The 27,455-nt window shown below is 41.9% G+C and overlaps 1 long non-coding RNA gene across 1 annotated transcript in view; it reads right to left on the reverse strand.

Annotated features, from left to right (window-relative positions):
• Positions 1-2,426: 2,426 nt before the first annotated feature.
• Positions 2,427-27,455, reverse strand: part of LOC137156114 (uncharacterized) — a 31,714-nt gene continuing 6,685 nt past the window's right edge. Inside the window, exons 2-3 of the long non-coding RNA XR_010920669.1 lie at positions 23,147-23,356; positions 2,427-2,555 (exon numbers count right to left, since the gene is read on the reverse strand). This is a non-coding gene — a long non-coding RNA (uncharacterized lncRNA). The remainder of the gene's footprint in view (positions 2,556-23,146; positions 23,357-27,455) is intronic.

Here is a 27,455-nt window from a genome sequence, read left to right on the forward strand (position 1 = left end):
ACCTCTACTAAATAAATAAAATGCCGCCAAGAAACCAAATCGGTCAACCAAATCAGTGGTTCTCAACCAGGGGTACACGTCCCCTGGGGGTAACACAGAGGTCTTCCAGTGGGCATAGCTCACCTAGATATTTGCCTAGTTTTACAACAGGCTACATAAAAAAAGCACTAGTGAAGGCAGTACAAACTAAAATTTCATACAATGACTGTTTATATTGCTCTATATACACTGAAATGTAAGTATAATGTTTATATTCTAATTGATTTTATAATTATGTTAAAAATGAGAAAGTAAGCAAATTTTCAATAATAGTGTGCTGTAACGCTTTTGTATTTTTATGTCTGAGTTTGTAAGCAAGTAGTTTTTAAATGAGGTGAAACTTGGAGTACGCAAGACAAATCAGACTCCTAAAAGGGGTACAATAGTCTGGAAAGGTTGAGAGCGACTGAACTAAATCATTGAAATATTGCACTTGAAATCTCCCTATCCACATCTCTGAATATCTTTCAAAGCACTACTACAGTGGTGAAAATTTGCTGAAGGAATTTAGGGTCTGTTTTAATAATTGAGCCTACAATTTTACCCTAACTGGGAGCTCAACTGTGAGATCGTGGATAAAAGTTGGTGAAATGTTCCAATCACATATATTGATAAATGTTGATGGGAAGAAGTATAAAAGGGAGACAGAAAGGCTGAATTAGTCCAAACAATTGCCTATTGATATAACTCAAGGACTGTGGTAAGATCATATATGGTAAACAAGAGAAGTGTGGGACTGGAAATCAATGAACCAAAGACAGCATGTCAGAATTTAGAACTAACTGGTGGACAAAATAAGGAAGGAATAAGCTATTTTACCCATCATTCCTTTTTGAGGTACTTAAATAAAAAAAGATGTTGGGAGAAAAAATTATCAGATACAAATATCGACTGACTGAAAAACAGAAGAATGGGAAGGAGCAGACATAATCATGGCAGCCACGCCTCAGTCTCCTGGGGCCTTGGGATCCATTGTGAAATCACTGGCCTCTGTTATCATAATCCTGAGACATGTCCTAATCAGAATGGGCCAAAGAGAAGGACCCAGATAACATCATGACCTCCTCAGCTCTGGCTAAATCCCAAATATCATCTGGTAAATGAAACTTTCTCCCTTTCCCCTCACGTGTCCTTTTCCTTCCCTATCTTATTTCTTCTCTTTCCTATCCCTCTTTTGTCCTTCTCCCTAATAAGAGTCTAACTTAGCTGGCCAAGAGTGTATATTTTGCAACATTCTAGCTACAGGCTTACAAGCAAAGACAGCTAAAAGCAATACCCTCAACAGCCCAATGCTGGTAAAAGTTTGCCAGGTCCTCAGAGTAGCAGTAAGATCATGGGCCATGCCTGTGTTTTTCCAGCAGTAAGTTGCAAATAAAAGTCAACACTGAAGACAGAAGCTGCATTGTCTATCTTTGCTCTTCTTTCCTTTCCCCTTTTGTGTGTGTGGTTTTCTCCATTAGGAAACAGGGCTGGACTTTAACAACAGTGGCAACAACTGCTCCAGCCCCTCTCAACTGGCTTAGTCTTTTTGCCCCCTAAATACAGTCATTACCATTTTTAATGCCATCTAAAAGATTTTCAAAATTGGGTTTTCTTAACTCTCCAGGTAAGGAGAAAGGAAACAAGGGATATTGTTAAAATGAAACCCTTATTTAATACTTTATATTTCAAATTTCAAGTGTTTTCCCTTCTTTTCTGTCTTTAATAAACAGTTTAAAAATTATTTTTTTCCAACAGTCTTTTTCCTTAGTACTTAGCAGGATGAGGTCATTGTATACCAAACCCCAAACCTTATTTAAAACTGTTTAATGTTGGACATTTACAGGGTCATGTTAACATCACTGACACTTTGGGCCTATATATTCCACCTAAATTAATATAGCAGACCCAATCCAGCTCCTGCTGAAAGGGAATTTTGTCTTTAACTTAACAGGAGCCAGATCAGGCATGGGCCAATTCTGCCGTCATTTTTCTTGTTAATGGCACAGGGACTAAAGTTGGCATTTATTGGTTCTGATAACTTGACTAATATTGTGAAGCCCATAAAAGAGGTCATATATCATGTTTTACCTATTATTTGCTTCTACCATATCATCTACCATGTCATACGTCCTTAGACTTTGGCAAAGTAGCCAAAATTCAATTTTACAGTAACACGCAGAAAGGAAAATCTTCAGATTCGTTGGTAACATCCAAATCTCTTCTTAAAAACCTCACATCAAAAATCCTGATGCCCAAGCAGCCTTTTCTCTTGATTCACAAGTAGGGATTGCAAGCACCAAGCCATAGAAGTATATACAGCTTGTGTGACCTGAATAAAGAGATCTTGTTTGTTCCTGAGTAGAGCGTGTCGTGATCAAAGTGGCAATATAATTACCCTATAGTTCAACAGGAAATGCAGCTGACATCATAAGGCTGAATTGAATTTTGCCAAAGCTTAAAAAAACTGTAGGAGATGAAAAAGATGAGATGTTTGACATATGTTCTAAATTTCAGGCTCACAGGTAAACCTAGTCCTAAAAAAAAAAAAAAAAAAAACATTCACTGACTTAGCACATCTTGTTACATGGACTGAAAACATCAGCCACTAGAAAATCATGGTGGAGCTTATTTGCTTTGTAAATAATATTGCAGTCACTGCAATCATACTCAGTTTGGAGTAAATTTGAATTGGCCATCCATAACACAGCTGTAATAATTTATATTAAATTTACAGTCTGTGCCATTAGATCTCATGACACTCATTTGTTGAATCACAGTCACTGCAGTGACAATGCTGTCACAACACAAAAGTTATTCTGCATTGAAGGGTATCAATTATTCTTCAGTAATAATTCAGTTTCATAGTCACAACAAGTGGTGTACCAATCACATTGTTTTTTACATCAGTGGTACAGTAATGCTACATAAAAGCCATTGTGAAAAACAGCACTTCTTCTCAAGTCAAGACACAAAATTTAAAAAGCAACAAACTAAGTTTTGTTAAGTAGAACTGTTTCTAGTGACTGATAAACATTAGTGTAATGGCCTGAAAATGCAGTTTGTATACAAAATGAGAGTTCCTTTTTCCCCACCTTACCAAACGAAGATCTGTAGTAAGCTTCCCCAGCAAGCTTTTTCTTGCATGGGACTGTGTCTCTCGGTATACCAGTGACAACCGCCAAGCAAGGTGCTCAAGTGGGAATTCAATCTTTTAGTCTACCACTGATGCTGAACTACAGGAACAAATGATAGGGCAGGGAGGAGGTACTGAACCTTATTTCAGCCTTGTGTATTTGTAAAGAATAGCAGGTCTGATTAGAAAAAGCAACGTGTTGTGACACTAGGCAGTCTCTAACTGATCCAATTCAATACTGCTGGAATTATTGAAAAAGGTACATAACCAAGATTACAGAATTTGTCTGAGATGTGGATTCCAATTAAGATTCTTCTTTAGCATCTCTCAAACTAGACTTTTTGTTCTCAATAAATCATTTCCCTTTCTATTGGATGTCTGGGGATGTAGCCTCCAAACATTGCTCAAATCCAAAACTAATCTAATTTACTTTATTTTAGATAAAATGCACTAGCAGATAGAGCTGACAGAATGGTTAAAAACAAACAAACATGATGCATTAATTTTATTTGTGAATCTGAGCCCAGTGTGAGTCAATCCCCTGCTGTGTTTTATTATTCAGAATGGGCATTCATGAAAGTGTTCACAAATCCTGAAGTTCTGAGAAGCTTGCATAAATGATTGTTTGTCCAATACTTTGTACCAGAAGTCGATTACTCATTAGTAATTATTTGTTATTCTCTGGTTTAAAAGAGTTCACTCATTCCATCAGGGATCAGATCCAATGTCCTGTGACTTAGATGATCACATGAATAACAAATTGTGAATAGTCATTGAGACCATTTGTGAACAGTAAAGGAAAAACATTAATCGGGATGAAATTCACTCTGGGCAAAGCCTTTAGGCAGCACAGCCATGAAAACTGCTTATGTGGGACTTCAGAAGTGTGTAAGCTTGTTTAATTTCATCCCCCAAGTATCTGGTGGATACTTATGCACACAACAAATGCATTTGGAGAAATTAGGATCAGTTTGTGAACAATAGATCAAGAACAGGCTACATTCATAATGAATATTGTTCACAGTGAACAACCAGATCCACTTTACTGGGGCTATAAACATCCACTGGCCAAGGATATAAAGCTTTTTGGAGCAGGGTCCTTGCTTGCATACATCATAAAGATCTTGGAAACCCATTGAAGGCTATGTAAATAATGATTTGACTTCTAATAGTGAGATGACTAACCTAAAAGTAAAAATATGGCAGATACACACAATCTATGGAGCAGGGGTTCTCAAACTAGGAGTCAGGACCCCTCAAGGGATTGCAAGATTATTACCGGGGGGGGGGGGGGGGGGGGGAAGAGGGAGAGGAGGGGGTCACGAGCTGTTAGCCTCCACACATGCCGTGGCTGCTGCTTTCAGCCCTGTACATGACTGACAGCCAGAGTCCTTCAGATATGGGTGACTGGAGAGCAGCGGTTGCTGGCCAGGTGCTCTGAAAGCAGTGCCGCCTGGAGCAGAGTGCATAAGTAAGGGTACTATGGCATGGGGGTGGGGTTGACATGGCATGGGAGGGTCATCACAGCCTAAAATATTTTCAAAGGGGGTCCCAGAAAAAAATTTGAGAACCCCTGCTATGGAGTATGGGCCAGTACTGATCTCTTTCTTTAATCTTTATCTTCCTGCACCTTAGGATGCATACGGCATCCATCAGTGTCCACTGTATCTATTCAGAGGATTCTCTTCATTCTGAGGATCAAAGTAGTTAAATACATCTCTCTTTGTAATAAATACTAATGTAGTGCAGTTATAAGGCATGTTCCATTGCAAAAGATTCTGAAGGAGGGCAGAAGGTATTATACAATGTTCAAGCAGTAAAACGGAACCAGGACAGTGCAACATTCTGGCTTTATATCTTTCTCCATGTAGAGTGCGCTGCTATCCACTTCCTGAAAATAGAGTTCTTTAAGTAAGTGTCTACCCATCATCATCATAATATAATGCTCCTAGCTAAGAATATGTTTATCGTACCTTGATGTGGGCGAAATTTGTAGACTGAAATTTTCTGCAGAAGAACGCAGATTCAGCAACAACACCCCATATTTCAAATAGTCATGTCAGTTTCTCAAATTTGTTCATTTTGGGGGGAAAAACCCCAAAAAATTCCAAACAAGCATTTCAATTTCAGTTTACACCTTGCTTTTTCATTTAGAAATTTCCTTTGATTTTAATAGTGTTAAGCACTCAAAATTGAAGACAAAACTGTTTCAGATTGAACTAAATGCTTTGTTTGACCAAAATTAATTTTCCTTTGATTCACCACAAAAATTTAAAAAATTTGTTTTAGTCGAACCTGAAAACAGGTTTGTTTTTTTTCCTCTGTCTTTTTGAAAAGCCAAATGAAGAAAACAAACAAAAAAATCAGTTACATCCAGCTCTAATGCCGGCATCATTTGTCACATTTGAGAGCACAGAATTAAAAGATGAAAACTATAAACTGCCTGTACTCTTAGCATAAAGTGTATTTCATACCACCAACTTTTTTTAAACTAACTCTTCACTTGTTTGGTAACGAAGGTATTTCCTCTGCTTTTGGGAGGGTGTTTCTTTCACTACTTAGTACAATACAAAGTCTTGTGTATACCCTACACACAAGGCAGTTAGATGTTGAGCAAATGAGAGTTTCCTATGGTGACAGGAGACTGCCTTGTGCTTGATTCTTCTGGTGCTTTGAGACTCTGTTTCACTATCGATTGGTCACTCATTGGCCTGCATTTCTTCCATGTCCTGATGTTTGTGTCTCTGCAGAGCGCATATTTCAACACCCTGAATGTCCATGTTTCTCTTTGTAGGGGTGAACATGCCCCCCCACAAAGTATGTTATATGAACAAGGATTTATCTGTTCATATGTAGCTTGCTTCCAAGTCCATGATTTGTCCCAAGTAGTTTGATCTTGACAGGGTTTCCCATTTGTAGTTCTGGAAGATCTTTAGCTTGTGTGTCGTCATAGCCTTTGGCCTCTGCAGGTCTCTCTGCCCTTTGTCTGCTACACCTTCCACAACCGCCAGTTGTAGCAATACTTGGGCTACAGGCACCAAAGTAGGTTTGATATCAAGATGCACATGTTGGACTAGGCTCTTATTAAAGCCTTCTGAGGGGGTTTTTCTCCACTCAAGAAAGGCTTTCTATGTATTTTCTTTGCTTTTTGCAGCTCTCTTTAGTAGCAATTTTAACTGCTGATTCAACTTTGCCATTTGGCTGGCTGTGGTATGATTGAGTTCTCAGTCCTGGATAAATTGTGCACTCTCTTTGCAGGTAAACTGGAGTCAGATCTCCAAACACTGCAGCAGGTACAGTATCCCAAACTGTGAAATGCTTCATTGTTTTCTCTGTGTTGGTCGTTGCAATATAGTCTGACCATTCATCTAATTCACAGAAGTATACAAGTAGTCTACAATAATGAGGTGCTTTCTATGGCTTGCAGTGAAAAGATTTATTCTGACTTTTCTCCATGATCTGTTGGGAATGCTGTGCATTTTCATTGTCTGTTACTTGTCCTCCATTTCCTCACCTGTATCACAACTGCTCATGTCTTTAATATGCTGGCCAGACATGACCAGCCAAGGGATATGGTGTCTCTGGAAACCTAAAGACATGCTTCTATTCCAGAATGTGTCTGATGTATTCTTGGGAGAATTTGTTCTCTGTGATCTCGGTATTATGATTCTACTGCCTTTATATATGATGCTGTCTTGAACACTCAGTTCCTCTCTATAGTTCCAGGATTCCCTGGGAGGCAAGTGGGCTTCTCCTCTGGAGTCTGGCCATCCTGACAGACAAATGGATGCAAGCACTTCTAAATTTTTGTCTTACATAATTGGTTCTCAGATTCTTTCTAGCTTCTACCTTGAAACAGACACATAACTGGCTGGGTTGATGCTTTGTCTTTCTGTGTTTGATATTTCTGTCAGTTTAAGGATCTCATTCTTGTTCAGTTGCCTTATTTTGACTTTCTCAAACAAACTACGGAAATACAACCTAGATGGAGCTACTATAAGGTGGGTGCAAAACCATTCCCAGAAAGTAGTTATCCATGGTTCACAGTCATGCTGGAAGGGCATAATGAGTGGGGTTCCGCAGGGATCAGTGCTGGGTCCAGTTCTGTTCAATATTTTCATCAATTTAGATAACGGCATAATAGTACACTTAAGTTTGCAGATACCAAACTGGGAGGGGTTGCAAGTGCTTTGGAGGATAGGATTATAATTCAGAATGATCTGGACAAACTGGAGAATTGGTCTGAGGTAAATAGGATGAAATTCAATAAGGACAAAAGCAAAGTACTCCACTTAGAGAGGAACAATCAGTTACACACGTACAAAATGGGAAATGACTGCCTAGGAAGGAGTCCTGTGGAAAGGGATCTGGGAGTCAGTGGACCACAAGCTAAACATGAGTCAGTGTAATGCTGTTGCGCCAAAAAAAAAAAAAAAAAAAAAAAAAAAAGCAAACATGATTCTGGGATGTATTAGCAGGAGTGTTGTAAGTCAGACAAGTAGTAATTCTGCCGCTCTACTCCGCGCTGATTAGGCCTCAACTGGAGTAGTGTGTCCAGTTCTGGGCGCCACATTTCAGGAAAGATGTGGACAAACAGGAGAAAGTCCAGAGATGAGCAACAAAAATGATTAAAGGGCTAGAAAACATGACCTATGGGGCAAGACTAAAAGAACTGGGTTTGTTTAGCCTGGAGAAGAGAAGACTGACGGGACATAACAGCTTTCAATTACATAAAAGGTCGTTACAAGGAGGAGGGAGAAAAATTGTTAACCTTTGAGGACAGGACAAGCAGCAATGGGCTTAAACTGCAGCGAGGGAGGTTTAGGTTGGACATTGGGAAAAAATTCCTAACTGTCAGGATGGTTAATCACTGGAATAAATTGCCTAAGGAGGTGGAGATTTTTAAGAGCAGATTAGACAAACACCTGTCAGGGATGGTCTAAATATTACTTAGTCCTGCCATAAGTTCAGTGAACTGGACTAGACTAGATCTCTTGAGGTCCCTTCCAGCCCTATGATTCTATGATTTTCATGTGGCCAGACTATTTTGGAGAAGAAGTCAGCTATGTACATGTCAGTCTCTTTCTGATCGTGTACCTCTGAACTGTTGAAACGGCAATGCTACAATATGCTCTGAAGGCATTTTGGGGCAATGGCTTTTAAAAAATGCTCTATAGGTTAATGATAACTTTCTATTCAAATAGTTTCCCATCCTTGAAAATTCTGATTGAATTTTTCACATGTCACCACTATTGCAAGACATTCCTTTTCAATTTAGGCATGTCTTTGATTGGTTGGCAACAATGCCTTTGACGCAAAAGAAGTGGTCCCTTTCGTATGGATGGTGCCCTAAACTCCATTGCACTGGCACCACATTGTATAGTTGCATTTTTACTCACATTATATGTTTCAGGATAGGAAGTTGGTCATCTCAGCAATTTCTGAACTGATCTTTAGGTGTGGGCATCTACTGTATCCTGAGTGTTTTGGGGTCAAGTCATAGCCTTTGGTAGATCATCAGCTGTCCCATGTATAGTACTGCAGTCAATTGAAATTTCACCTTGTTTTTATTTAATATTAAATTTATTTCCCCAGGTTTTTCTAACAGACAGATTGGGTAGGGTTGTGATCTGTCAGCTTCTACTATGCTATCTCCATGTCCATATACTGGACTTTCATCAGCTATGATGCTGATTCTTGCAACTCAAATTAGTTCTTCTTGCTGGTAGCATTGATATTCTTCTGCTACAGGTTTGATCCCAAATAGCATTCTCAACAGCAGTATCAACCTTGTAGTGTTCATAATGTGGTGATGTAACTGCTTTCCTTATCCAGTTGCACTTGCCACTATCCATCTTTGGGATCAAATAGGGAGAATATTTTTGCTTTGGACAGGTGAAGTAATATTTCTTTAATTGTAGGCATTTGGTACTGAGTTCTTCAGTGCTTTAATTTATTTGAATCTAAAAAATGAGTAGCTTGCCTGACTTCTCAGTAGCTACCATGCTGCTCATCCAGCTGGTGGACTGTGATTTTAGCAATGATGTCTTGTTCCTTTTGCTTCATTGATTCTCCCACCACCACCTTTTTTTCCCCCCCTTAATGCACCAGGTACTCTGCAAGTAACTTCGTGTACTGCTGCCTTGTCTTTGCATCTGGTGTGTGGCTGAATCATTTGATCTATTTCTAGGTGTAACATGCCTGGAAGGCAATCTAGTCTTTCAAAAACATCTAGTCTTTTAGCAGCTTTGCTGCAAGAATGCCACAGTACATTGTCTGCTCTGGATAGATCTGTTTTGCTTGTGTGTCTGTGGTATAAATTGTCACAGTTTAGTGTTACTAGGTTCATGAATTCACTTGTTTTAGCTGAAAGCAGTGGCTTATGTGGTCTGTACTACCTGAAATTTCAGCCTGTATACTTTTTCTTTGGTATTCTGCTTGTAGTTGACATTGTCCTGGTGGCATTATGATTGTGCCATTGTATAATTTTAGTTTGGCTTTGCTGGGTTGCAATTGCTCTTTCTCTTGCATGATGCTGAGGAAGTCTTTATAGTTTACCACAGGCACTGGTGCCCCACTGTCTATTTGGCATTCAATTGCCTTTCTGTGCTGCTGCCTTGTCTTTGCATCTGGTGCTAGTCAGAGCTTTACAAGCCATATTTGCCATTTTGTACTGTATTAATGCCAAATACAATAAAATCTCATCCTCTAAGTCACTGCTTATTTTCTTGATAGGACACACATTTTTCTTTGCTTTTCTTGCCTGCAGCATTGGCATAGAATTCCTCTTGCCACAATTATTGCACATGTTGGGAATTTTCCATGGTCTGGTTTTTCTCCATGATACCCACACATCTTCTTTTGCACTTCGTCTCCTCCTCTTTGTGTTTTCATTTTGCACAATTTTTTATAGTTTTATGCTCTCCCTAGGTTTCCTGGTGAATTATCTGTGCCTGATCCACTTATAGTCTGCATTTGGATGGGAGCTTGTTGATTAGCTTAGTATATGTCTACAGCTCTTGTTAGAGATAGTGTGGACTGTGCATTCTCATCTCTATTACTAGCGTATCACAAATTAACTTTTAAGATTTGATAATTTCATACATAATTCATGTTGTATGGTTGGCAATATACTGGTATATTGTTTCTCCAGATTCTTGCTTTCAGTTGTTGAAAAGATACCTTTTGCATATGACATGTTTGGTGGGATTTTACATTGGTTCTTCCACTTTCCTGCTGATATATCCAGCTAATGGATTATGTGGCAGCCTTTGCCCACAACCATGCTAAAAGCTGTAGCTTGTGAACTGCTGACTTGTCTCTTTCAGCTCAGGAAGGACCCACACCCAAAGTTTACTCAGGCCCTTCCATCCAGGCACAGTTCCAGTTTATGTTCTACATAGAAACCCAGGTTTTTCCTCGACCTTGAGTCTTCTGCAGAGGCCTTTCCCCTTGCTTCTCCCCCACCTCCACTCCAGGACCTGCCACAGGATCCACACTGCTTCCTACAGCTCCTCATCAAGTGAGTCTTTTACAGAAAGCACCAGACCCCTTCCCCAGTACAGCTCATAATTCTATCGTGCAGGCTGAGATGTCTGTTTGAAATAGGCTCTGTCTAGCCTTGGAAGGGATAGACTACCCTCTTACATTTCTCTTTTCTTTTTATCTAGACTCTGTGCATTTCAGAAGTTTTCCCATTCTGAGCTAAGGAATGTGCAATGGCTAATCACCTCCTTATGACTGTCTGCTCAGGAATTGGAATCTTTTATTCTGGGTTGATGTTCTCTGGGTTTGGTTTTGTTCTGGGATTTCCCCCCCAATATTCTTAATTTGTGGATGTGCAAGAGCCAACTCACTTCTGACAGCTGTTTAGAGCTCATACGTTAGAAAAGAGAAAGCCGAGACCCTGCTATATTCCAGCTTTATTTCTTCCTCCACATATATGTCTTCACATACAACACTCTCCCCCAGCACTACCCAAAAGTAGAGCTTTCTAAGTTCCTCACATTGTCACACTGAAGTGCGCCGCCTGGGGAAGCTATTTTTTGTAATAGGCGTAACTAGAACTTTGTGTTCCAGCTATTCTGAGCAGCTGCAGTGATCCGTAAATCTCCAGGGCTCTGGTGTTCAGTGATCAGTGTACTCAAGGTGTTTTCAAGAGCTCTGGTTTATTCTGTGCCTGGTTCCAAGGGCCTGTGCATATTGTAACAGATATTGCACCTGCATACCAGACATGGTACCATGCTCCATTAAGTTTATGAATGATTAACGTATGATAGGGAGTGAATGCAACTCCAGACTGGGAGGGGTACCACGGCTCCTTCAGTAACTAACATAGTGGGGTTTAATTAAGGTGAATCACTTAGGATATAAAACACCTCCAGAGAGTACCAGCCCCAGGAAGGTTGCCCTTTACTAGTTCAACCTGAATTTTATCAAACAAACAGAGACCAACACACAATACAAGGGCTTTTGGCATAAAAGGGCTGCATTTAACCTGACAGCCTTTTTTCTCATCCAGCAGACTGACAGGGCCTCCTCCTCCTCAGGCGGGACCTCCAATCCTTGTGGAAGGGTTGGAAAGACTGTCTTGCTAGGGCCCCATAAAATTGTTTGACCTCTGGTAGTTCTGTCACCTGGGTGTAGGTTATTTTTGTGTGTTTTCTCTGTCGAGCTTTTACCCTAAGCCTAAATGTATCTTGTTTTGTGAAGGCTGGTTGGTAACTGTTGTGCATGGTTATAGCCCCTGGAGAAACTTTTACCACAGATTGTGGACCCTGGTCATATCTGCTGGAGAAGTCACAGTGAGACGCAGAGGGATTGCAAGCCTAAACCCCCACTCTGGAGAGAGAGAGAGACATGGGTATCTGCCCAAGAGAGGTGACAATTGGCAGCCTGTAACCTTCAGTAAGTGAAAAAGAAGATGGAGGGTAGGGGAGAAGGTCAAAGGTACAGTTTACCCTGAAACTGTGACCCATACCTAAGGCTTTACAGTGCACTGCCCAGACTCTTCTGGGAAGCTCAGCCCTTAAAAGCATAGCCCCTAATGTCATAGGGGCGAGCACCTATAAGTTAGAGCATCCCATAGGACTACTCTTACTTATGGGGGACTCTCCCCACAAATTAGGACTCTACAAAGGGCATATAAAGCCATCTTGCTCCCTTCCCAGAGCTTGGATTCAACCTCAGATCAGAGCAAATCTCTAATGACAACTTGTGGCCGGATTGTTGGTTTGACTTCAGGTGATGACTTCAGGCCTAAGTATGATACTCAGCACTAAAAACCGACACATGGGCCAGGGTGAGAAGGCAGCTTGCAAAGCATAACATTAAAGTATAGCGCTAATAAATTCTCCAGTGTCTTGCAGCTCCAAGGCAATGATCAGAGGAAGTTAATAGCATGTCAATAACTTCCGTGAGGCTGAATCGAAGGCCTGGTCTACATCTAAAATGTAGGCCCACCTAGCTTATCTCAGATCTATGAAGAATTTCACACCGTCATGTAATTAAGTTGACCTAACCCCCTCTGTAAACACAAAGATAACAGAAGAATTCTTCTGTCAACCTAGCTACTGTCTCTCAAGAGTGAATCTACTACAGTGACAGAAAAAACCTTACTAGTGTAGACATAGCCTAATACAAGTTGAGAAACACTTTTTGATTCCAGGGACTGGCTTGCTGCCTTCCTAAACTGAGTCAGGAAGATCTCAGGGACTGGCACTTGTCCACAGACCGATCGTTGAGAAACACTTATAATAGTTTGCCTGGTGCAGTCTGTGAGCAGATGTCTGGTGCCATGATGCTGGCTCTCATTTCCATCTGGAAGGAGCAGAACAGAGAGGTGGGGATGGGAGATGAAAGAAAGAGCAAAGGAAGAAAGTGTGACTGACTTTTCCAAGAAGTTCAGACTCTTGCTACGCTAAAGACAAAAATGATACTAGGAAAGTCATTTTTAACTATTCAAAAATGGTTGTAGTAGCCACAGGGATGTGGGTCACAACGGAGAAGAAAAGTTGGCCTGCCTGATGGTCCACATGAACATGAATAGGAGAAGTATTCATGAGACATTACTAAAAAGTGTAAGAAGCCCTGTTAAAAGATAAGTCTCTTCTCTTAACAGGGTGTTTGTGGTTTAACAGAACCAAAAGTCCCCAAGATTAGAGCTATTAAAATGAACAAAAATCCATTGTCTGTGCTGATCAATCACAAGAACATCTCCTGCTCAATCGTATGTTTGTGAATATGCTTCCAGAACTAATTCCACATAAAAAATGAAGGACATGGAGAGAGCCTTGCTATCTCAGTCTTCTACTTTTTGAACTATTGAGAGGAAATTTAACAATGATTGTCATACTGCTGCATTTGTGGCCAGTAAACAGTTTCTATTTACAATTGAAAATATGTTTATTAGCTCTATTTTTTCACTTCGAAACACTTTTAATGCACATAATTACTCTTCAGTGACGTGCAATTCAAGGACACCTCAGTCCCACTACAAATTGCACAATGCTGGGTTAAAAACTGAGCCAGCTGCCACACAGGAGCTGTTTCAAAGAGAGATCTCAGAACTCTCACTTTTCAGACAGTTGGGATTAGACTCAGACTTTAAGGTCAGAAGGGACCATTATGATCTAGTCTGACCTCCTGCACAACACAGGCCACAGAACCTCACCCACCCACTCCTGAAATAGACCCCTAACCTATGACTGAGTTATTGAAGTCTTTAAACCATGAGTTGAGGACTTCAAGGTACAGAGAATCCACCAGCAAGTGAGTCATGCCCCACACTACAGAGGAAGGCGAAAAAAACCCCAGAGCCTCTGCCAATCTGCCCTGGGGTAAAATTCCCTCTGGACTCCAAATATGATGATCAGCTAAACCTTGAGCATGTGGGCAAGACTCATCAGCCAGACACCCAGAAAGAATTCTCTGTAGTAACTCAGAACCCACCCCATCTAACATCCCATCACAGCATGTTCACTGCTATAGTCAAAGATCAGTTAATTGCCAAATTAGGCAGTCCCATCATACCATCCCCTCCATAAACTTACCAAGCTCAGTCTTGAAGCCAGCTAGGTTTTTTGCCCTCACTGCTCCCCTTGAAAGACTGTTCCAAACCTTCACTCCTCATGGTTAGAAAGGTTTAGGAGGGTTATGGTAATGATTCTACTAGCTTCGTGCCTCCAACTTCAAATTAGTAGCTCAGTTTCTCAAAAGAGGACAGTAGTTTGATAATATAGCAAGGGAAATCTCAATTTTCATATTTCCTTTTTCCCCCCCCCCAAAGTGCTTTATGATCATATATAATCTTAAAATTAAGATATTATTCAAAGTTTTAATACTAACCATATAGGATCAGCTTTATCAAGGTCTTATTGCAGAGTATTCAGTCTCTATAGCTATTAAAAGGAGAGGAACAAATTTGCCCTCGTCTTCTCTTTAACATACCATCATACCAAAAACATCGGTTCTCTGTGGCAGAAATCTGCTGGGATCAGAGATAATTATTTACATCCACATGGATTTTATACAAAATCCAAGAAAGTTATAGCGTGTTCTAAGCTTCTGATTAAATTTAATTTGAATCCTGTATACAATAGGACTGAGTCTTTCAGGAAACCTTAAGGCAAAGGCCAATCCTTTGTCTCAGTCATTTTAACGGAACAAACTGCATCCTTCTCCTCCAAGTGGCCACATAGATAGCAAGCAAAAACCTTTCCTTTTCTCCCTGTAACTTAGAGGTCACTTTCCTAGTTAATTTTAAACCATCTCCTCTTCTTGAAATTTCAGTCATTTTATCATCATTAGTCACAGTAGCTCATCAGCAAGGGCCTATGGTAAAAAACTGTGGTGGGCTGTAATCCCACCAGTCTCAGAGTTTGGGGATGCAAAAAGTTTCCTTTAAAAAGCTATTTATAAACAAAAACACTGTCAAAGAGCATGGCTGCTCTGTAGCGACCCCATCTTACCTTCTGTTGACCCGTCTCCGTCTAGCCTTTACCTCTGAGGCCCCTTCACATTTCCCATTATGGGGTCCAATTTATGAAGTCCTGCAGTAAGCTTTTCAAAAGAAACCAAACTTCTGGTGTCTTCACCCCAGTTCCAAGTGGCACAGTCTGTCCTCCCTTGGGGGAGGGAGGTGTATCTTCCTACTTTCCTCAACACCTTTTGCCTTTTCCACAGGCCTTCCTCTCAGATGTTTCCTCCCTGCTGACTCAGAGCTCTGTAGGAGCCTAACTCACTGTAGTGTATGCAGGCATCTGCCAACAGCCTGCAGCTGCTCCCCTTGTGTAAGGTGCAGCTACCTTCCCTTAAGCCCTACTGGGCAGCAGGTAATCAGCCCTGGTATACTGGACCCCATTCCCTCTAAGAGGGAACAGTCACCCTGTGACAAACATATCCTCCTTGCCCCTTTCAGGAAGATCTACTAGCCTCACATTTCATCATCTTGCTCTGTTCCAGATCTTCCAATCTTCTCAGGCTGATTTTTGCCAACTTGAGCTTTATGTGCATCTTCTCTAGCTTTATTGGTCCCTTATCCAGCACTCTGCCTCAGTCTCTTGGAAGTCCTCGGGGCCGGTTTAATATTGTTTACTGCTTTATAAACAGAAGTCAATGACTTTGCAAGAATGCTTGTACCCTTTTGTATTTCTTGCAGGGATTTCTGAATTGTAGCTTCTGGGTTTCCCCAGGCTAGCTTCTCTGCTTTCTGACCGGGACCTAGGCAGGTTATGAATAGCCTGTTTTGCACTGGAATAGGCTGGGAAATCTTGGTTAAAGAAAAGTCAACTATTTTACCATTTTCCCATCTACAAGCCTGGTTCTTAGAGGCTGCCAGGTTGTTGATTTGGGAAGAATAGCGGGTTCAAAACTATCCTAGAGAAAAACTTGTTTAGGTCAGAGGTGCACGCCTATCAACCTGCCACCACTTGGGTCATGTGATCCTTTTTTCAGTAGGACTTTGGGTTGTTTATATTATGAATTTGATGAATGAATAGCATTTATTTTGGTTCAGAGTTAAGAGTGTTGTCTAAACCAAATAAGAATGAAATATTTACCATATGCTCAGTGTTGCATTTCGTTGTACTTCGAGTGCTTGGGTTTTTAAAAAATGATGCATTTGTCAAACTATCAACATGAGTTTTGTCCTTAATTGACTTTGACAAGAAGGCAATTTCTGAAATATATGACAATTCCTGCCTTAGAGCACAAGAGGCAGTTTTCAAAGGCCCTAAAGAGGTAACAGTAGGTTTCACTAAGCCTGAAAGTAGTGCTAACTAAGCTTTAATAATGCACTTGGCCTTACTGAAACCATTCAAGTTTCTTTGGGCATCTTGCTTCTGCCTGCACTGCAGCACACCACATCTTGCATGAGCCAATGTCACTATCTACATGTGTTTCAAATGGTGTGGTGTAGAGTAATTCAATTAGGGCAAATAAAGGGACACAAACATTGGACATCACAAAATTTTCAAAAGGGAGATTAATTCAAACCCTACTCAATGTATTCAAAGCTTTCAGACCACATTTTTCAAGCGAAGATCTTTTTTTCCCCATTTTTAGAACCACAAGGCAGCTCACAATCAGCCTTATAATGGTACCATAAGGAAATAAACACACTTGTAGAGTGAACCTCGGTACATTAGCCCCATGTAGATCTGTTAGTTTTCAAATACAGAAGGACCTTTATTTCTAAATTGCAGCCAGCCAATAGAAGGCAACATGCTCACATGTATCAAAGTCCTCAATCCTGTTCCACTTAATCGATGGCAAAAATCCTCTATTGACAAAGGGAACATTATTGGCTTCAAAAAACAAGAGAATCAATATCTTTACTTAAGTACAACCAATTTACTTTTAAATAACCCATGCATGATCTTTCAATGGGGTTTAACTGTATGGAAAATTTGAAGGTAATTTTTGAGTTAGAGGGTGATGAATGTTAGGCATATGCCAAAATTTCATATTACCCTAGCACTAGCAACTTGTAACTCAAACTGACAAATTATCTCCATATTTTACATAAATATTCTCCTTTGCTTTCAGAGTATATCTAGTAACTTTCAGGTCAAAGTTATAGGGAAGCTAAAATAGAACTTTATAAGAAGAGCTAGTTGCAATTGTAGCAGTGGAGAGGTAATATTTTACAGTTATACCATAGGTTCTCATCTTTTATTTCCATCTCGTTCCAGCCTCATGATTTCCCCAAAATAGAAACTCTTTGAATGAAAGTTTCATGGGGAAGCGTCACACTTAGCCTGATTCAGCTAATGATATTTCTGCTCTTGCACCGGATAGGATTAATTGTCCTATCCTGTTAACTGTGTGATTAGACATTGTGCTAAAAAAGGATGCAATTGTATTTTAAAGCTACTGAACAGTTATTGCAAATAAGCTGTACTTTCCATAACATATCAAAAGTAAATCTTTTAGTAAGAAGACATTTAAACTAAACCATTTCACAAAACAAGTTCATTATGTGGCCACAGAACTGCAACTTCTGATAAACTGTCTGCCTGAACTAAAAATAATTAAAGTCTAGTTCCAGAAATAGAGGAGGATGAACAGTATGTGCAGGCAGTAAGGTAGTACAACTAGATCTACTGAAGTCTGACCTTAATAGATATTAGTATGTAGTACCCTACATAACTATCATTAAGGGCCAGATTCCAACACATTTCAGTAGTTGTAATTGCATAATAAGGTACTACTCAAGAATAATGGTGACAGGAATGAAGTCCCAACTTAGTATTTTAATATAAAAGTGTTTATAAATACAAATTATAGCTAGGCAATTAAATATGAAATCAGTAGCAAACTCATCTATTTTGTCCTGTGACTTTCCCTTTATTTCCCTTCTGCTGGGGTCAGAAAATTGCCACTGCCAATAGAGGGAGATGTTCTCCCTGTGCAGGGGAGGGTGACATGTCTATTTGACCACCACTTTCAAATGTAGTTAAGCTGCCAGTCACTAAGAGAGGGACCATTGTGGAAGTTCTGGTGGCCAAGAGCTCAGAGTTTATGGGAACTAGTTGGGGAGCTGTGAATTAGTCAGTTTGGTGGGGAGAAGGTGGAACTGATTTTTTCCTAAAGAGGACCATAAAAATTCAGTGATTGTTATGAAAAAAACCCGATCAATTTACATCAATAAACTAATCAGCATGTATATGCCAAGGAACAGCTTTGTTCCACATTTTCCAAAACTTCTCTTCTCAAAAGCTTCAAAGAAAATGTAATCAGTTGCCATTGCAAAGGTGAAACTATGCTAAATATTTGATCAAAGTATGATTTAAAGTGAAAGTATAGTATATCCCACTATAAGGAAATGGATCAGAGATCATTTCAATGGGGGGTAAGTTTGGAGATAGTTGTGGAAAGATAGCAATATACAATAAAGGAAGTCTTAGCTTTCTCCAATCATAAATACCCCTTTCAATTAAAAAGACTTGTATTTACAAAGCTTTTCATTTCTAAGAACAAATCTATAAATATAAAAGGACACCTAGGGCCCAATCCAACTCCAGTCAAAGTCCTCCAGTTAAAGGGTAGTTCCTATTGATTTCAGTGGAAATTGGATCAGGCCTTTTAGTTAAAGTTTGTTGTTTGCGTCCACTGAAGTGAAGACCCAAATGAAATTTTGCCAGTGGTAGAGCCTTTAGTCTCTCTCAAAAGACAGACTCCACCCCACAGAGCAAACAATTGGCTTCATATACAGGTTACCCTGTCTGACCTGAGCAGTTAACCAATATTCAGGGTCTTCCAGGTAGTTTGCATTAGTAAAAGAAGCTGACAGAGTCAGGTATTTCTTTGATGCAACCCTGTTTATTGACAAAAAATGCACACCAAGTCCTGTTTCTCTGAACAAAGTAGGGAGGAAACAGACCGTTCCTTGTTCAATATTCCAAGCTCTGAGTCCTCCCACATTTTAAGGGAAGTTCAGATCCAAAGGTTGGCCTAATCCAAAACCCTCAGAAGTCAATGGATATCTTAAGCCTATGAGACACTGCTCTGCAGTCAAGGCAGATCTCTAGAAGACAAAAACTGGAAACTCAAATCTTCAAGCCCCTAAACTTTGAAGATCGTTCAAGTGAGGCAACAAAAAAACAAAAAACAAAAAAACCCAACTTCCTTTTATTGGGGGGAAAAAAGCTACACTAATGATGTCCTAAAGTCTAGTAAAATGCTATTTATAAGAATTACTATAGAATTAACTTAATTTATTAAACAAATGTTTATCGAGAATATTTTTCCATTAAAAATGTTGTAGCCATTACATTATAAGCAACACATCTGCAAACTCAGAACTTCTCAGGTGTGACTAAGGCACTGCAGTTGCACCATACCTAGATGCTTTCTACATCAATAAAAGGGTCTCTTCTCTGAGAGGTGGTAGACTTCCTCCACTGCAGAAGCAATTAGGTTGGTGGAAGGGGAGATCGCCTGAACTATGGCCATATCTACACTACAAACTTTAGTCAATGCAAGTTACATTTAGCATAGAGGCTCTGAGTTAGCAGGTCACTTCTGCACATATCTACTTGGCTACTTCCATTGACACTGCATGTATGCACCAGGAGGGCTTGTGTCAATGCAAAGTGCAGTGCATGATGATTAGGTATCCCTGTGCGCCACTCTGTCACAATGCCTTTCAGGGATTTTTTGCAGTGAGTTTTGGGGCACACATGAGTCCTGGAGGGGAAGGGCTGGGAGCAAAAGGTCAAGTTCCAAGTATGCAACTTCTCCATCCCTATCCCATAATTTTCATGCTTTTTTTAAAAATCCCACAAACTCATGCAGCACTCGCCACTGTCCATCTCTGACAGAAGCATGGAGCCCATGCACCTCTGTACAATTGTCATGAACATAGGTATGAGACAAACAAGTCTCTGTTAGGTGCAGAAAGTACTGCAACAATGAGGGACGTGGCAATTTCTTTGAGGACTGATATGGAACATAGCAAATAACCAATTCAAGGTTGTTGGTGGTGTTCACGGAACAGCTGTGGGTGGAGTGCTGCTTCTAGGCCTGAGAAACAAGCCCTGACTGGGGAGGAGGGGAAATCACAGCAGTGGCTGCAGAACTCTGATGTGAAGGACCAACTTCACCCCAGCTATGGGACACCAAAGTCAGAGTTGCACTGACAGTTGGAACGTGAGTAACAATCGCACAGGGGAAGCTTGCAATGCCAGATTGCTACCACTCCATGGGAAATCATTCTGAGCTGGAAAATCCATTGTGAGAGCTGTCATACAAGTGCATAGGAACATTAATTGAATCCTGCTACACAGGACTGAGACAGGCAAAATGCATGTTATGAATGGATTTACAGTAATAGGTCTCCCAGACTGTGGTAGGGCAACAGATAACATGCATATCCCTATTTTGGCCCCAGCCAACCTTACCACAGAGTGAATCAACAGAAAGGAAAAGTGCATGATTGTGTTCTTACAAGATGCAAGTCTGTTCAGGAAGCTGCAAGCAGGGACTTCTTCCCCACCAGCAGATTACCCTGGTGACTGACATGCCATTATGACCTTAGGGGACTCAGCCAACGTCTTGGGCCTCTGGCTCATGAAAGCACATGTTGGCCACCTTGACAGCCAAGGAAAGATTCAGTTAGCGCAGAATCGGGGCACTGGAACCAGAGAGCAGCCAGAAGAGCCATGCGCCCCTCCCCCCTTTTTAAGGTGTGTAGTTGGGGGGAGGGGTTGTTTTACCCTCCCCCACACTACAAGCTTCTGGTAGGCAATGCCAAGCAACACCAGCAGGGGCAGTTTGCAGCAGGGGAAGCTGACAAGATGATCAGCCTCTTCCCAGTGGGGGGCTGAGGTGGGCTTTAGCCCCCCCTTTACCATGGGGCCTCATCCCTGCTTCTCTTCTCCCTGAGGCTCCCCCTGCCAGGCCAGAAGCCAGAACCGGGTCATGGTAAGAGCCACACAGGGAGCCCAGGCCACTGTGGGGAACTCTGCACCTTCCAGGTGCCCTGAGCAAGGGGCCAGAGAACAGCCTCCAGCCCATGTTCCTGCTCACCCGTCCCGTTCCCCCCCCTCCGGCATGCTGCCCAGGACAGTTAGAGGATCTGGGACTCCCCACAGTGGCCCGGGCTCCCTGCTCAGCCCTTACCATGGCTGGTCTCTGGCTTCCAGCCATGGAGGGGGCCCTCATGCACCCTCCCCCCCAAAACCACCCACTTCTACTGAAGTGCTGGTGCAGAATCACAGGTGAAGGCAGTTTTGTTAGATTGAGGGGAAGCAGCTATTGTTTACTTACAAGACTGGATCTCAGTGAAAAAATAATTCAACAGTTACAGCCGCCTATCATGTCAAAAAACCAGACACAAAGGCCCTTAGAAGAACAGGTGAGGGAGGCCATGAAGGAGTACTTTATCATCCAGCCACAGCAGCATCGTGGACTGTGCTTGTCTCGGCCCTGAAGTTTGGGGACACTATTAGGAATTTTGCAGGGGTTGGTGTACATTTATGAATACTGTCTTTTAAATGAGCCTATACATTAGGTGGTGCTTACTTTAAGGTTATAATTACAGTAATTTTCACTTGAAAATATTGTTCTGTGGTCCTGGTCTGTCACGACTCCAAGCACACAGTATTTTAGGTTATGAAGTAATGAAAACACAATTTTAAAAAGTTACCAAACCGTACACAACATTAATATGCAATTAAAAGCCAATACAGTGCAAGCTTACAAAACAGAACAGAGCTGTAAACATTAGAATGGTAGAGAACGTGTGTTCATTTCTGCCAAACATACACCACCTCTGGCTCTCCCAGGTCAGAATAGGTGAAGCTGCGGTTTTCCTAACTGGCCCCCAACAAGAAGTGGTAGGGGGACGATAAGGAAATGCGGCCCATGATACCATGTGGAACGAGCTGTCGAAATGTTGTTCACCAATGGCTGCAAAGGGAGGCGAATCTGTAACTGTTGGACCTGCAAGTCAGCATAAGTCTGCAACATTTGTTCGCACTGCCTGAGAAGCCCCATTATGGCCCGATACTTCCCCCATCTGCTCTTTCCTTCTCCAGGCTGTCTGCAATATTTACCCTCCAGGCCCTCTGTTCACAATGCAATGGAGCACTGGCTGGCAGAATCTCAGAGAACATGTCCTCCCTAGTCTGCTTCTTGCTTCTCTTCATTAAGGTCAGGCATGCCATGAGTGTGGAGGGGGCATCCCTCAAGACCACAGCAGCGGTTAGACAGACAGACAAATATCATTTCATTTATAGTCACAAGTGAACATTTCAGATCTTCCTTCCCTTCGTCCCATAAGCACGTCTTACTTAAAAATGCTTGACACTTCAGCTTTGGACTGCCTGGCACAGCACTGCTCTCCAGCTGCAGCCACAGTGAGGATGGCCCCTCCAGAGCCAAGGGTGGGTGGGCAGCCAGGGAAATGGAGGGAATTGTTCAGTTGCATAAAAATATTAAACCCCTGCTTCCATGCATATGAGAACATGGCAACAGCAGAGTACTGACACTTTTCTACAGACAATGGTGAGAAGGGGCTTGCACTCCTGGGGGTTGCCAAGGCACAGAACACAGCTGCTGCTGAAGTCCCAAAGCCACCTGGGTCTGTATGCTGCCAGCCTGTTTATTGCTGTGCTACCTGTTGAAGTGGTCACTAAGAGGCATGAGAATGCTTCCCATCACCGAGGAAGGAACAAGGCACCTATCCCAAGGGAGAAGATTGCACCTCTCCCTAAAAATCTCAGAGAGAGGATTGCAGAGGGTCTCCAGGGAAGTTTAACTGAGACCTCTCAAGGCGATACAAGGGACATCCTTATGTACATAGGCCACCTTGCAAGTCCCACCCCTCGCCTAACTCTACCAGGGAATGAAAAGCAGATTGTTGTACCTCATTCTTCCACTTCTTTGAGAAGAGGAGAAGAGCAGATGCATTTGTCTTGCTAACTTGGGGTTGGGCAGAGCACCATCTTCATATTTAATCATTTTAGGGGAGAATGCACACACGCTTACCTGAGCATCCTTCCCTGAACTAGGTTCATCTGTGATCAGCTGTTGGGAGTAGCTAGACTGCAGAGGATCCTCAAAAAGTTCCTGACTCATCGCATACCTGGACCTCCTCTCACCACCCCATGTCCCTCCTCCTCACTCTTCACAGCAGGGGTCTTCTTCTCAGGCTCCATTGAAGTATCCACAGTGATCTGTGGGGTGCTGGTGGAGTCTCTGCAAGTATGGCATGCAACTTGTAAGAGGAGCAGGTCTGTGGTTTGGCCCCACCAGATCTGTTGTTGGCTTCCCTGGCCTTGCGATATACCTGCTGTAGTTCCTCTGTTTTCATACCACATTGCACAGGGGATGCAGACAAAAGGGTATGACAGGGATCAGCAGCAATCTGCTCAGATGTCCATGTTTCTATGACTGCTGCATAGCAGTGCCTGCACAGCCTCCTCTTCCCACAGGCCCAGGAGATCCAATACTTCCTGACTACTCCAGGCAGGAGCATATCTACAGCATGTAGCTAGCACAAACAGTTGGGCAGTGCTGGTAGGTGTGAGAAGGGAGCTAGTTGAGTTTGCCAAACTGGGCAATCAGGAGCATTCCAGAAATACTTAGGGCTTTTAAAGGGGTGGCTTCCCGTCTCTGTGACCCCTGGGCAATAGTAATGTTCACAACTGTGATCAAAGCAGTCACTTTGGAGCATCGTGGGACAGCTGCTGGAGGACTGTTCAGGTCAACATTGGTCATGCAGTGTCTACACTTGCACTGTGTCAACCATAGTACATCAACCATGGCTAGATACAGCTTGGGGAAGTGATGTTACTGCAGCGCTATAACAGGGCACTTACAGGAGGAGACAAATTTGAATGTTGATACATGCACAAAGAAGTAGACATGGTAATTTACATAAACCTAACTTTGTAGTGTAGGCCAGGCCTATGAAAATTTTCCACAGCCCTGAAGGATGTAGCTAGGCAGATATAATTTTTAGAGGTAGACGAGATGTAGTAGGTTAGACTGAGTTTAAGGAGTTAGGAAAACAATCAGATGTTATAAATCAGTCAGCTTTGATAGTCCAGAGATAACGTTAATAGAACCATCCATCACTGGAAGTTAGGAAAATACAGAGAGTGGACTCAACCTTCAGTAGAAATACTTCATCTTCTACTAGGCCCTAAATGACCATTAATCTTCATTAAATCCAGCCAGGTCACCCATTAGACTAGAATGCCAGAAAGGGACAGAAACAAGCAGTCAATATCTTTGAGAACAAAGTGTGAATTGAATTAGTTTAAAAACTTTACTGCCTCCAAAGTGATAAAACAAAGATCTAGCTAAGAGATCATTGTCTAATGCATGCATCAATACAGATGGTAATTGAAAGGCTGATGAATTTAATATATAGAAGAAAGTCTGGTAAGCCAGCCAAAATAGTATGTAATAAGTTTCAGAAGTGGCACAGACATATTTCATCAGTGGGAGTCACATTGTGGGCAGGGATGTAGCTACTTTGAAAATTAACCCTATCAATGAATTCTGGGGTAGATCATGGCTCCTGAAGGCAAGGCTATGGTAGAATGCATGTCACTTTCCTAATGGAGGCACAAGCATAAATTGGAGAGGGATTCATTGTTGTCAGTGCTGGGATAGAGGGGAGGTGGTGTGTTCAGTTCCTGACACTTTAGGACAGTCGTCAGGGTGACTGAATTGCAGGTAGGGATAGCCTAGGCATAAGAACACTTCAGCCACACATCTTGTACCAAAGGCTCCTGCAGGGAGCTGCTTAAGGCTTTGTCTACACAAGTACTTTTGTTGAAAAAACTTGCTGGTCAGGGGTGTGGAAAGAAAACCAACACACCCCTGACTGACATAAGTTTCACTGACAAAAGCACCCATGTGGCTAGCGCTATGCCAGTGGGAGATGCTCTCTTGCCAACATAGCTACCACTGCTTGTTGGAGGTGGTTTAATTATGCCGACAGGAGATTTCTCTCCAATTGGCATAGAGTGGCTAAATGGGAGACCTTATAGTGGCACAGTTGCAGCAGTACTGTGCTGTGCTGCTGCAACGTCTCCCATGTAGACATAGCTGAAAACAACTGTGCACCTATCCAGGGGGCCCTTAAGCTGGGTGTATTCCCCATGGAAGCCTTACTGCTGATTTGAAGTTGCTATATAGGCACAAACAGGATGCACCACAGGGGTGAGTTCCTCCAGTGCTTCCCAGCTGGCTATGGGGAGCATGCTTGCTAATGGTCCTTACAAAAACTTTGAGAGAAGTTGGGTCATGCTCTCAGTGAGGCTCTGGACACCCTGCCTCATGCACAATGTAACAGGGCAACCACATTCCAGCTGCATTCATCTAAGCCTCTTGTGGAACATTCACAAAGTCAGCAGTACTAAAGGCAAGCCCAATGCCCAGAGCGCACTAAGCTACATTATGGCAGACTCCTGTCTGAGAACTCCCTCTTCTCTTTAGTATCCCTAGCACACTTCAACTATTGCTGCTTTAGTTGGGCTCTTGAATATTATTTGGTGGCTTTTTCCAGCAGTTTCACTTGGAGTTTACTTTAAGCCTACTGTTTTCTTTCAAGTCGGATATGAAAGGTTCTTCTCTCCCCCTCAAGTCATTTAATGACTATGAAAGATACCAGCATGGTACTACTGGAAAATGTACTTGTTTAGCCACGTGTCAAATACTGACACAGGCAGTGGTTTTGCCAGCTTCATGAGCCACCTTACCAGCGTGCTTCAAGCTATTTCTGATGTGATCATGTCTATGGATAAGGTGGTAACGCAGCTGCCTGGTCCACTCAGTTATTAGCCTTTCCACTGGGACAACTAAAATATTTACCTACCAATTGTGTCAACTGCCTTGGATACTGTGACCCTGAGTTATTGTTGACATTGCTGCAGACTAACTGGGGTAGAAAGAAATGCACCCACATGGTTCCATTCTTCCCTTAGAAGGGCCAGTGGGATGTTTGGGTAATTGCTCTCTCTCTCTCCCCACTTGTGCGAAGTACTGCAGAGTTCTATTCGATTACATCTCCTGTTCATTGAATATGGGAGGCTGCTGTTGCAGAATAGAGGTTAACATACAACCCTACATTTCTTTTTCCATCTCATCTTAGTGGTGCAGTCTCAGCTTTCCTAATGGCTTATCATGTCTGGGATCTGGATGAGATCTAAGAGTCTAAAATATAGTCCAATCTAGGTGAAAGATGCACCGTGTAGGAAAGCTCTTGGCTTTCCGTGTGAGATACCCAGAACACTCCCTTGCCAGTTGGCATTGAGGTTATAAGAATATCATGATACGGACATTCTGGTTCATCACAGATGACCATGTGGCATCTTTAAGAACTTTGTCACATTGTCATTGTGAAATGTATGTATACTAAAGATATGTTCCTAAAGTCTGTATCAAGGCAAAGTTGACAAACTGATTTCTGCCAGAAAAAGGATGTTTATTCAGCTGTCTGTCGATCTGCACATAAGTTAAGTATCATAAGTTAACAGGGCAGGTCATTCACATACAAAGTCAGCAGGAGAATGCACACCAGAGAATAAATTATGCAGGAGTGGCGAGGGGGAAGTAGAAGGAAAGGGCCATCTTGACTGAGGTACAGAAAATGGATTTTGGGGAATTTAAGGAGAAGGCAAAGATGAGAACCTTTCATCCTGTATTTATGACCTTGTCTACGCTACAGTTTTGTAGATAAGACAGTTTTCCTCACCAGAAGAGCGGTGCACACTACAATGCTCCTCCAGCCGATTTAACTCTCCTGGTAGGCCAACAAAATAAAACCACCTCAACAAGAAGCATAGAGCTTTTCATGTGTCAAAGTTAGATTGAGGCAGTGTCAGCACAGACACTGTGCTTTCCTATGTTACTGTAAATTGGAATCTCCTGGTCTGGAAAGTAAGTCCCTGCTTGCAGCTTTCTGTACAGGCCTGTGTTCCTGAAGATGCACGAGTCATGCACTTTCCCAGCCCAACCTGTGCTGATATCACTGAAATGATCCCAGTGATCCACAAACACCTAAAATACCATAGAGAAATAGCCCTTTCTACTGATGTACTCCGTCACTAAATGGTCCAGGGCCAAGATTGGGATATGAATGCTATCTATTGCCCTGTCGTAGTTAAGGAATCCTATTGCTGCAAATCCAGCTACTATTTCACAAACATTTCCCAGAGTCACAGCCCTTCATAGCAGGATGCAATTAATGGCCCTGCAAACTTGCATGAACACAACCTCCCCCACCCCCCACGGTGGACTTCCCAACTCCAAACTGCTTCATGATTGAGCAGTAGCTGTCAGG

The sequence above is a fragment of the Emydura macquarii genome, unplaced genomic scaffold (assembly GCF_026122565.2).
Source record: "Emydura macquarii macquarii isolate MOO-44397 ecotype Brisbane River unplaced genomic scaffold, CSIRO-AGI_Emac_v2 contig_1390, whole genome shotgun sequence".
Taxonomy (NCBI): Eukaryota; Metazoa; Chordata; order Testudines; family Chelidae; genus Emydura; species Emydura macquarii.